Here is a 12834-nt window from a genome sequence, read left to right as displayed (position 1 = left end):
TGCAGGTTTTAAAAAAAAGTCCAGATGATGGGTTTACTGACACACCTACTGACCTTCCTCATTAGCTGCTGTTGCAAGGCAATAAAAAGGGAAGCTAAGAACATTTGCAAATTCAAAGTCAGGTCTGGGCATTCTCCTTGGACATGGGCAGGAGTCAGCCCTCTCACCTTGTACCAGTCCTGCCGAATGCTTTCAACAGGATAGATCAGGCCAATAAATTTTGCTTGCTTGATGGAAGATAAAAGGCATAAAGGGTAAATATAATTTAGGAGATGAAAATTTAGTTAATGCTTAGGAAATGTTTAAGCCAATATAATTTTTTCTATTGGTGAAGGTGGTCACTTGGAAATTAAGGTTAAGTTTACTATGAGTCCCGTGGGTCTAAAAGACTTTTCAAGTACTCTTCAGCATTTCTAATAACAGATGTCTTCTTTTCTTTTTGGAATACCTAGAAAATAGTATCTACAGCCCCAAACCATTCTGAAGAATATTTGGAGCTGATTGATGAGAGTAACAGAACAAGGAGACAATCAGACCAGCACTTGACACTTGATAATTGTTGACTGAACAGATGAGTAAAACATCAACTCTCCAGATCTAAAGCAGGGTGCTGACATCTCCGAAGAAAGTGAGTGAAATAATTCCATAAAGCTCAACTAAGATTTCTATACTTGGAAAATTAAGTTTCAGTTCCTGAGAGAACACAGGGGAAAGAAGGGCCATTTCTATAGTGGTATTCTAACGTTTGAATGGCAGGGGATGTGTGGATGTCATAGGATGGGACCCTAGGAAAAGTCACCTGTGTGTTTTAACACAGATACAAGCTTGACAGTGATGGGCTATTGTGCACACTCAGAACTCACAAAACAGCAGACCAGTTTTACTAATAAATCGAATGCAAATGTCTTAAATAAAATATTGGCACATTAGTTAGGATATTCTTTTTTATTTTTTCAACTGGCACACTTTCTAATAGCTTATTGACTAAAGAGGAAAAGATAACTTTATTATAAAAAATAATTAAAATATTTCAGTAATGCAGAAGGGACCCTGGCCAGTGTGACTCAGTTGGTTAGGTGTCAAAAGATTGTAGGTTTGATACCTGGTCAGGGCATATGCCTGGGTTGTGGACTTTATCGCCAGTTGGGGCCATGCAGGAGGTTGTGAATTGATGTCTCTCTCTAAAAATTAATTTAAAAATATCTTTACAAAGAACAGAAGGGCATTTTGGGCAAACTCACTTTTGATCATGGCCTTTGGATCAAAGTCTTTGTTAGAACCACCAGCTGAAAGAGCGTTAAATCAGAATCAACAGGTGAACCACAGATAAATGGGTTTTTCAAATCATAGAAAAGTGGGAGTAGAGGCTGCTCAGAAACCCAGATATTGACTCTGCTTTCTCCAATCTGGCAGAAGTTTCTTCTGTGAAAGTCAATATTCTATTTAGGTAAGTTCTTCCAAAATGATGAGGCAAATACAGTTCCACTTCCTGTTGGAAATTCCAGTCGGTTCTGAGGGGAGCCACTGAGAAGGCTGACCTGGTGGGATGAGGGAAGCAGGACATGAGCTATGAGGATGAGAGGGAGAGTGATGGCCCGCATTCTTCAGGAGAATGAACATTAAGTGTGTGAAGAGAGGGCTATGGCATCTTTGGAGTGGCACCGATTAGTAACATCAATCATAAAGAAACCCAGTCATGACTGCTGGCCGCTGACAGGCCTACACCAGTAAGAGATTAGAACTGAAGTCATTAAACCGTCTCCTGGAAGCTTAGCTGATTGTGCTCTGCTTAATCCTTTTAGGCAAACAGGCCCTTCTCACCAGGCCTTGGACAGAGGCTCCGGCCAACTCTGGCCTGAAATGCTGCTGACTTGAGAAATTAGACCTAGTATTCCACGAGCACTGGGAGTAAGTACATGAGTTGTTGGTGTGTGAGGTGTGGACAGCCAGTTTGCTCATGGCATGAGACTTCCATAGAACTCCACCCAAGCACAAAGGGATAGAGGGAAAATTTCTTTAAGATAAGTATTCAGGGTGGCTTTACGGGAGCTAAGAAAAAGTAACACTGCATCTGTTACCTTCACTCCAACTCCCAGGTTGACCAGGCCCCGAGGGGCCATGGGTAGGAGTAGAGGGGGGTGGGAAGGGGTGAAGCAGTTCTAGTGCATGACTTGTGGGTCTGAGGTGGAAACTGGCCTTTTGAGGGACGAAGCCAGAAGCTAGAGATCCCGGAGACTCTGGAGACTGCTCCTGTTCTTTTCAGAGGGACTCCCAGCTCAGGCCCAGGAGGCACAGCCAGCTGCCGCTGGGTCGTCAAATCTCAAAGAATAAGTTGAAAGTCAGTCTGGGTTGAGGGAAGACTGTCAGTTCACAGAGTATGTGAAGATCTTCCTCTGAGGAATTTCTGTCCTAACTGGCTGTGAAAGGAAGGGACAAAGGCTGGCTTTTAACTGGTTAAAATTTGAAAGGCCCTGAGATCCCTCTATTTTATTTTTTTCTAAGTGTGGGCTTATCATCCAACATATACAAAGGTCTTTGTTTTCGATGTGTCACCAGGAAAGGTCTAAGGCACTGCTGCCCTAAAGAAATACAATGCCTCAAATGGAGTTTTAAGCTCCTGAGTAGTCACATGAAGAGGCAAAAGATATGAACTTCGGGTGATAATGATAGGTCATTGGAGGTTCATCAACTGTAACAAATGTACATTCTGGGGCTGGATGTTTGATGGGGGGGAAGCTGCGAGTGTGTCTAGCAGATGGGAACTCTCCATGCTTCCCACTCAATTTTGTTGTGGACCTAAAACTCCTCTAAAATAAAAAGAAGTCTATTTTTAGAAAAGTAAAAGGAAATGGAAAACATGAATTTTAATAATGTATTTTATTTAATCAAAATACTATCATTTCATCATGTAATTAGTATAAAAACATACAAATGAGATCTTTTACATTATATTTTCATGTTAAGTCTTTGGATGTGTTGCATCTCAATTCTGAGAAGCCACTTTGAAGTGCTCAGAAGCCACAAGACATAAAGGATTGGATATAAAAGATTACATCACAAGCTCCCTGCCCACCGGGAGCTTATAAGCTTGAATCCTTACCCTGTATACTCTACCAGCTGACAGGTACGGAGACCTACCTATAGGATCCCTCTGGAGATGGGAGCTTTTCTAGAGGTTGGTGCCAGTGACTAGTACCAGGTGGTTTTACACAGTTCTCTTCTCAAGTTCTTAACTGAGAGCTTTGCCACCCAAACCACGCCAATCATAACTAATTCTGACAGATTCCACAGGACCAGTTGGGCCAACCCAAATTCACATACTTCTCCTGACAGTATTTTCAAGGTCTCCATTCTGCATGGATTTAGGGGAACAGTACAAAGCAAGGAAAGAATGTAACAGCCTCCCGGGACGACCTCTGTAGGTTAACTTAATTTAAAAATGCTTGTGGACACTGAACAAGGACCAGGGCCAGTAGTAGCAGGACTGGTTCCGACACAGCTCTCTTGCCACTCCTAAAGGGAGGTTTGGCCCACACCTCCACAATTTAGGGATGGAATTTTTTAAAGAGCCTCTGACCTTCACATGCAGCCAATTCCACATGAGGTGGCACACCTGAGCCAGCACCGGGGCTAATGCCTGATCCCTGTGTCTGTGCCACACTGGCCTCCACTCACCCTCCAGACCTGCTCATCCCCTGGCCCTAACCCCTGGCTCAGCACCTCGGCCTTCATATCTGCTTCTAGATCTCTTCAGATGCCCTTGTCTGGTTCACTGACCTTGGCATCTTGCTCAGCTCTGTGCTTTCCTGACTCTGTAGTCTTTCAAGTGTGGACAGGAGTTCCCAGTTGCCCCAAGGACCCTGGGAGCCCTTATCAGCAAGGTTGCCCAGGCCTTCCCTGCCTCCCCTCCAGCTCCCAGGTGCATGAAGTTCTAGCTAATTCCTGCTCCCAAGGTCCTGGGAATCCCATGTTAGAAGCGCCAAGTATGGGTCTCACAGCCCCACCTTTGTCAAGGCCTCTCTGCTCCCAGCACCCTACTATCCTACTCCATCTACAGTCCCTACTTCGACCCCACCAGTGCTCTTCTCAGATCTCTTGGAGCTGGTTGCCTCCTCCATTACCAAGCTGATAATGCTAATTTCAGAACCCTCAACCTCTATATTAGCAATTTCTCAACTTCAGTGCCTAAAATGGATTGAAACCAACTTTCATTATTTTTTTTTAATATTGATATTGCCCAAACCCCATGCAACCCCCTAATTTTTTTCTCTGTGGGAGCTGGATACTACAGATCACTGTGTGGTGACTTCCTTTGCAACTATGCCCCCACGCTGATGCCATCACTTTCATGGGGTGAAAAACTCCCTAGAAGATTTTCAACTTTTACTCAAATGCTCTTTTCTCTCTGGTAATTTTCCTGTTTCTGAATATCAAAAGCTCCACCGCTTTTGAATTCAAAGAGGCTACCTGTACTGAGATCAGTAACACAAGGAGTTTTCAGCCTAGAAAGTCTGTTTTATTCTTTTATTCCCTCTTCTTGAGATTACGTTCCTGCAAAATGTTTGGTGTCCTGGAAGGGGTCTAAGGTAACAGTGACTTGGATAGCTCCAGAAGGGAGTCAGGTATTTGGCTAGAGTGACCGGGACCCATCTTTCCAACACATCCCGGAAGAGACAGCTGGCTCTGAGGGTTGCTCTGAGCAGCTGGCTTGACATAATGAGAATGTGCCTTATTCTTTTTGATAGCAGTCCTATGCTCAACCTCCTACTGTGATTTGGAGCAGGTGGTTTCCTTGTGTTTGGTTCTGATTGCTCACCTCTTGGTAAAATAAGAAATGGGCCACACAAAACTGTCACTTGACAGATACTGTCAGCAGCCCGTTGAATACAAGCCAAAGCCTACTGTCAAGCAGAAAGCAAGTGCAGGTGCTCAAGTGGAATTCTACCTGACTGAGCAGGTCTTAGCAGATGTTATAAAGGCCCTTCTGAGATCGTCTGCATGGTGTGATGTCCTTCCCACATCCTGAGATACATTGTGTTGTTGGCTCCCCTTGGGGATGAAAGATTGAGAGATTAATATGTTCACAGGCATGAATGAGGTTGTTCAGATGTACCTGTACTTTCCAGGATGTGTGTTCTATTCGGATTTCCTGAGCATACACCTGAGGGAAGGGTAAAGAGTTCTACTATTACCTGCATCCCATGAAAATCCACTGGCTGGTATCAGTTTTTGCTCAGCCCCTGAGACATTTCTGCTGTTCTGAATCAGAGGATCATCAGGGCTGACATGCCCCCGCTCTCCACTAGGGGGAGATTCCAACCAGCACAGGCCCCAGGAGGAGCTGTTATTGAAGAGACTGAACGGCAAAGAAATTGGATTTTTGTGTGTCTGTCTTTTAACTGGAAACACAATTCTTCCATATATTGGCTTCTCTATGATTCTGTGGTTAGATTTAATTTGGGTGCTGTCAGAGTGCATGTTATATCTCCCTTTTTCCTAATCTAAAAAGTTCAAAGAATTTCTCTGCAGCACAGGGCATTTTTGTTTTTCTATTATCAAATAATACATATACTCTTCCCTTCTTCCTGGCACTGAGCCTGGTGCCACACAGAGTCATATGAGGGGGTAGGCTCAGTGCCACACAGAGTCATATGAGTGGGTGGGCTCAGTGCCACACATAGTCAAATGAGCTGGGAAGTTCAGTGTCAATGTCACAAGAGCCCAGTGTCTGCCAGGGCTCTCTGAAAACTGTGACCTTCTCATTCAGTCTAACCAGCAGCCTGCAGCTAAGCCTACTCAACACCAAATCTATTTTGTGTGTTTATCACCTTCCCTCTATTAGGTATATAGCTAAAAGAAATGGGGGTCATTCTTGCTTTATGGATGGAGATATATATAGTTGAAAACCGGTGAGTAAAATGTAATTGTTTCTAGGTCAGTGACACAGAAGTGCTCTATTCAAATGCTGAGGTAGTGGAAAGAGCATCATGCTGGAGGGAGAAGTTGTGTTCGAATTCCTGCAATGCTCCTCACTTATTGGTCCAGGTTCCTCAGTTTAACATAATACCTCATGCTTCCATTCTCATCAGTTAAATAGGGATAATAATGCCAGAATCCTAGGAAGATGGATAAAGTTATGCAGGTAAAAGGTATAGCATAGTGATTGGCACATAGTAGGTACTTAATCTGTTACTTCTCCCCTTGGGTCAAGAAGTTTCTTTGCCATCTGGTTAGTTTTAGAGATAATCTCTCTCTAATGCTGGTTTTCCTCATATTACTTAAGTTGTATGAGTTCCCTGTAAATGTTGGAGATTAAACCCTCATCGGTGATAACATTGGCAAATATGTTCTCCCATGCAGTGGGCTTTCTTGTTGTTTTGTTGATGGTTTCTTTTGCTGTGCAGAAGCTTTTTATTTTGATGTAGTCCCATTTGTTTTCTCTTTAGTTTCCATTGCCCTAGGAGCAGTATCAGAGAAGAAATTGCTTCGGCATGTCTGAAATTTTACTGCCTGTGGATTCCTCTAGTATTTTTATGGTTTCCCATCTTACATTTAAGTCCTTTATCTATTTTGAGTTTATTTTTATGTATGGTATAAGTTGGTGGTCTAGTTTCATTTTTTTGCATGTATCTGTCCAATTTTCCCAACACCATTTATTGAAGAGACTGTCTTGACTCCATTGTATGTTCATGCCTCCTTTGTCAAATATTAATTGAGCATAGTGGTTTGGGTCGATTTCTGGGTTCTCTTTCTATTCCATTGGTCTATATGTCTGTTCTTGTGCCAGTACCAGGCTGTTTTGAGAACAGTGGCTTTGTAATACAGCTTGATATCTGGTATTGAGATCCCACCTACTTTGTTCTTCTTTCTCAGGATTGCTGCAGCTATTCAGGGTCTTTTTTCTCATATTACTTAAAGGCCTGTTCTTTTGATCAATATGAGATAGAAATGCTCTGTAGTGAATGAGGAGTGGGCAAATTGAAAAGAGAGCCATCTGTGAGGAATAGAAACATGATGTAGTTGTAATAGAAGTGGGTTGAAATTGCTTCCCAAACCAGCCAACAGGACGCTGCTTCTGCCAACCCCAACTGCCTTGATGCCCATTTCTGGCTCAACTGGCATGCTCCAGACCCAGGTGCCACCCCAGCAGGGGTGCCTTCATTCTCTCTTGATTTAAGGTCTCCAACCTCATCCCAGGATGATAGATGTTGTAGTACGTTGGCAGGTGGTATTAAATTGAAGCTCTACTGCCATAGAACTAACTTATAACTTTACACCTTTTTTTGGAAGCTCGCTGGATTTGATAAATGACTCCATGAACATCAACATCCAAGATTTCTTCACCCTCAGAGGCTTGGTTTACTGGTACCTGGACGCAACATCCCAACAACTAGATAGATTTAAGTCCAAGATATATTTCACTCTGTCTTCTTGGCTTCCCATTTGGTACAAGACATGCGTTCCGGTGGAAACACATTGCTGTGTGGCTAGGCTGCGATAGCTTTATCACCTCAGTTCAGCTGCATTTAGGATGAGTAGGCTTTTGTGGGCTGGCCTGAGAACTTTGCCATTATGTGTAATTTTTAGCTATGAAATATGAGGCCCAAATTCTAAGTGACTGTCTTACTAAGTTGCTTTTAGAATTACTTTCTTATAAACTGGGAATAGCTGGTTCTTTTGTAAATGTCCAGAACCAGAACTATGCTTCAGATAAGTAAGGGCATTTTTAAATGACAGGAAGTCCGTTTGCAAGAGGGGCTGATGTGCCTTAGGAAGGCAAGTGGGGCACACGTTGCTTCTTACATCATGAGTCAAGGTAAGAGAGAAAGATGACTGAATAAAGGACACTATATTTCAGGCCAGCCCCAGGGACCAATGCCCATGTCTTAGAGAAAAAGAGAGGCCTAAAGCAGAGATAAATTACCAAAAGTTATATGCATTGGGGGCAGTGTAACTGGGACACCAGTACCCTCAGTGTGGGCAGAGTGAGAGCCAGCAACGTGGGCAGCACCCTTGACACCAGCATCCATGTGAGGTGCTACCACTGTGAGCTGGAATAGGAAGAATACAAGTGGTATTCTTAGTCACTAGGAAAGACCATGGTGCATTGGGCAGTACATGGGGACTTCATTAATGACGGGGGAGGATGTGAGGCATCTGGGAACGCTAGATAAATCTGTTGTAAGGGCTGCTGAGCCCAAACTGGTATGGACTAGAAAACATTTTTGAATAAAAATTTTTAAGTGTATGTAAGTATGTAAGTATTTTTGTGTGTGTGTTAAGTGTTCTATATGTATGTGTGTTGCATGTCATACATATTTGTATATATGTGTACAAATACATATACATATATCATAGCTGATTATAACCAGACCTAAATGTGGAGAAGGGGGCAAGGCGCGGACAGCCACAGTGCACCAGAATGTCTTATTCCTGGCATTCTCTCCCCAGCTCCTGAGCCCTTTCTCCTTTTTCTACCCTTCTGGCTTTTGACTCTAGGCTTCCCACAGATGCTGGCTTTTGCTTGGTTTTGATTTGACATCTGTTCTGGTTTTGCATCTCTCATTGCTTACACTGGTATTTGACTCAGTCTCTGAGTCTCTCTGCTGTTTAAAATAGAATTTCCCAAAGGATTTCCACAGAAACCAGTTCAGAGAGTATTGTGGAAATTAGGTGTGTTCACATTATTCATAAAGAACAGAAATTCTACCCATATCCCAATTCCCAACCTCATGCCTGTATACAGATTCATGCCCAATAAATATTTGCTGCATGAATAGAGGGCCAAGTTCAGGGAACTCAAGTTGAAATAAAAAATAGGTGTCTTTGATTATAGAACTTTAGCCCTCACTCTGTTAAAAAGCATTAAAATTGAACATCGTCTGAAATTTCATGCCTTAAATAAAAGTTAACTCAAAATAGATCATGGACTTAAATGCAAAACTAGAACTTTATATTACATTTGAATATATTTCTCTGTAAAAGTAAAACTTTCAGAAGAAAACATAGGAGAAAATGTTCAGAACTGAGGGCCAGATAAAAGGTTATTAGACATGACACCAGAGGCACAGTCCATAAAAGAAAAAGTAAATTGGATGTCATCAAAATTTAAAAGCTTTTGTGCTGTGAAAGATCCAATTAAGAGAAAGAAAAGGTATCTCACAGCCTGGAAGTAAATATTTGCAAACCACATATCTAACAAAGGACTTGAACCAAGAATATAGAAAAAACTCTTAAACTCAACCGGAATAAAATAAAAAAAAGTTCAATTATAAAATGAGCAAAAGACATAGACAGACATTTCACCAAAGAGGAGATACAGATGAATAATAAAAACAGGAAGAAAGATATTCAACACCATTAGCCATTAGGGAACTGCAAATTAAAATTGCAATAAAATACCACTGCATACCTGTTAGAACAGCTACAATAAAAAAATAATAATGTTGGTGAAGATATAGAGAAACTGGATCCTGGTGGGAATTTAAGATGGTACATTGCTAGTTTCTTATATAAATAAAAAATAAACATGCAGCTACTATACCAAGCAAGTATATTCTTGGGCATTTATCTTGAAGAAATAAAAATTTATGTTGATATAAAGACCCACAAATGTTCATAGCATCTTTATTCATAGTCAGAAACTGGAAACAACTTAAATATCCTCCATTGGGTGAACAGTTAAACAAACTGTGGTGCATCCATACCAGGGAATATTAATTATTCAGCATTATAGGAGAATAAGCTATTGATAGATCCAACAACCTGGACCAAACTTAGGGGTATTATGCCAAGTGAAAAGAATTGATCTTAGCCCTAGCTGGTTTGGGTCAGTGGATAGCGGATCAGCCTCTGGACTAAAGAGTCCTGGGTTCGATTCCTGTCAAGGGCACATGCCTGGGTTGCGGGCTCGATCCCCAGGAGGGGATGTGCAGGAGGCAGCTGATCAATGATTCTCTCATTATTGATGTTTCTATCCCTCTCTCTCCCTCTCTGAAATCAATAAAAATATATATTTTAAAAAAGAATTGATCTTAAAAAGTTACATACAATATGATTTTACTTATATAACATTCTTGACATGACAAAATTATAAACATGAAGAGCCTATTAGTGGTTGCCAGAAGACAAAGGAGAGGTGTGAACACAAAGGGGGAGCGTAGGAAACCCCTTTGTGGTGATGGAATAGTTCTGTATCTTGGTCATGGTTACATGATTCTATACATAGGGTAAAATTGCATAGAACTATATGCACACACCAATGAATACATTTAAAAAGTGGGGAAAACTAAATAAGCCTGTAATTCAGTTTATAGTAGTGTATCAGTGTCAATTTCCTGGTTGGTACTGTACTACAGCTACGTAACTGTCCTCATGGGGGTAGTTGGGTGAAGGACACATGGGGTAATTTTGTACTACTTTGCAACTTCCTGTGAGCCAATATCTACTTCAAAATAGAAAGTCTTTTTACAAAATGAATAAAGAAAAGGATTTAGAATATCCAAGAAAGAGTTTGAACCATGAGACCCTTTGTTCCTGGAGTATCAGGTAGAACTGGTGCTCTACAGAACACAAGTTGGGAAATCCATGTCAAAGAAACAGGGTTCTGGATCAACTACCATTATTCCCATTTTTCTGGCATCCCAGGCCCAGACCTGCCAGGCTTTATCTCCATCAGTGGCCACACTGGCCCCAAAGTTCTGTTTTCCAGAGTTGGTTTTGTTTGAGAAGGGTTTCTAGAAAAGTTGTATCTTAGTTCATTTTTATTTTTTTGCTTTGATGCAGCCTGTCCTATCAAGCTTCCGCCCCAATGTGTGTCGATCTGTGACCAATGCCATGGCTCATCCACAGAACCTAATGGGATGTGACACAGCCACCATGTCAGGAGAGTGACAGCCAAGAGTCTGGAAGAAACAGCTTCATTGTTGCAATAATTGTGGACCCTCAGACGGTATTATGTCATGAACAGAAGCTGTGAATGGATCTGGAAGGAAGAAGCCCTTGTTTCTGGGGCAGCAGATCTGCAGTGTGTGCATACTTGGGTTGATATCTTTATCTGCACTGACGCACTACCTAGATCAATGGTTCTTACATTTCAGGGGCCATAAGAATCAGTTGAGGAAGCCCTGTAGCTGCTCTGTTACATCAGAATCTTGGGGGCAGGGGGGCCTCACCAGGTGAAACTGAAGCAGGATCATCTTGGACCACATTTTCTTCTATGGTATCTCTTTTCAAAAAATTATTAGTTAGACTCTTGTTATTTGCAATTCACATTACATGAAGTATTTAAAACTGATAACCTCTACCCACTCACCTCTACCCATTGGTACATATCCTTAATGATTTTTTTATTCCTTTACATACTACTTAGAAACAAACCAATATAGGTGTGTGTGTGTGTGTGTGTGTGTGTGTGTGTGTGTGTGTGTGTTGAAAAATAAAGGGTAAAAATCATTTCCAACTTATTGGAATCTCAATAGCATTTGTGATATTCCCAAGGCTCTGGGAAATAGCAAGATTTTTATTTTGTTTTGCTTAATCGTGGTTAAGAAATCATTAGAGACAGTTTGAGCATTACCTTATGAGCCCTGCAAAAACCTTTATGAATGCTTTTGAAAGCTATTTTTTAATTGACCTGAAAGAAATCCTGACAAATGAGTCTGATGGACTTGGTAACTCGTTTGCGATTGGATATTCTGGCTCCGCTTTAAGAGCCCCGCTGGAGCCATAACACAAGGACAGCACAGCTTTATGAAAATGGAAGGTAATACAGCAGAGACCGTCCCAGTAGTGAACATCCTGGACGTGACCTGAATGTCTCACTATGAATGTCCTTGACTGAACAATGGTGATCCATGTCACCCTGTGTTTCCCAAAGCGATGTAAGCAATAGGGAAGAATCTAATAAAAAACTATTATAGGATTTCATAGCCCTTCCTACTTCCCTCCCCTAACAAGGAGTTTTCTGGGTTTCTCTGGGTCCTGTAATCTTGTTTTAAATCAGTGATCTCCAAAATGGGATGTTCAGCATTGATCTGCTGGGGTGCAGAAGAAAATGTTAGAACTTTTATTTATAGTACTTTTATCTAAAAATAAAGATATTTAACTTAACTAATACTATTATATATGTTAGAATTAGCATCCTCATTTAGTCTATATGCCCCCAGTGCTGGGACTCCTATAGTGTTCCCAGCTTCTTAAGAAGAGAGTGGAGACTCGTTGATTAAGGAGGTTGATGACAGCCCTCATTTAGACATGAGCCATCAGGTTATTGAAAGACATTGTAGTAGACACGTTCCTGGTTAGTGAAATTAATCTGTTAAAATATTTAACACATTAATTTAGTTAAATCTGTTATCTAGATTTAGCTAAATTAATCTTCATAAAATGAATGAGTGGCTTAAAAACAATTTCTTCAAGGAATTTCCCATGTCTTTACCACAGAAAACTCTCACCTTGAAAATGTCCAACAGCCCAAATAGTCCATTGAAGGTGGTAACAATGCAAACACAAGAGAATGTCAAGAAAATGAAAGAGCTGGCATTTTTCTTACTCCCTGAGTAATCAAATCTGCCCACATCATGGAGTATATTTTTATTTTTATTTTTGTTATTATTTATTAAAGCTTTATTGTTCAGATTATTACATTTGTTCCTCTTTCTTCCCCCCCCATAACTCCCCTCCACCCAGTTCCCACCCCACCCTCCTCCCTCACTCCCCACCCACTGTCCTCATCCATAGGTGCATGATTTTTGTCCAGTCTCTTCCCACATCCCCCTCATCCCTTGCCCCCCCCCACCCAAGAATAGCCAGTCCACTTCCTTTCCATGCCCT

The sequence above is a fragment of the Myotis davidii genome, unplaced genomic scaffold, assembly GCF_000327345.1.
Source record: "Myotis davidii unplaced genomic scaffold, ASM32734v1 scaffold93, whole genome shotgun sequence".
In the NCBI taxonomy this organism is placed as follows: Eukaryota; Metazoa; Chordata; class Mammalia; order Chiroptera; family Vespertilionidae; genus Myotis; species Myotis davidii.
The sequence above is the reverse complement of the archived record's forward strand: the minus strand, read 5'-3'. Positions refer to the sequence as shown.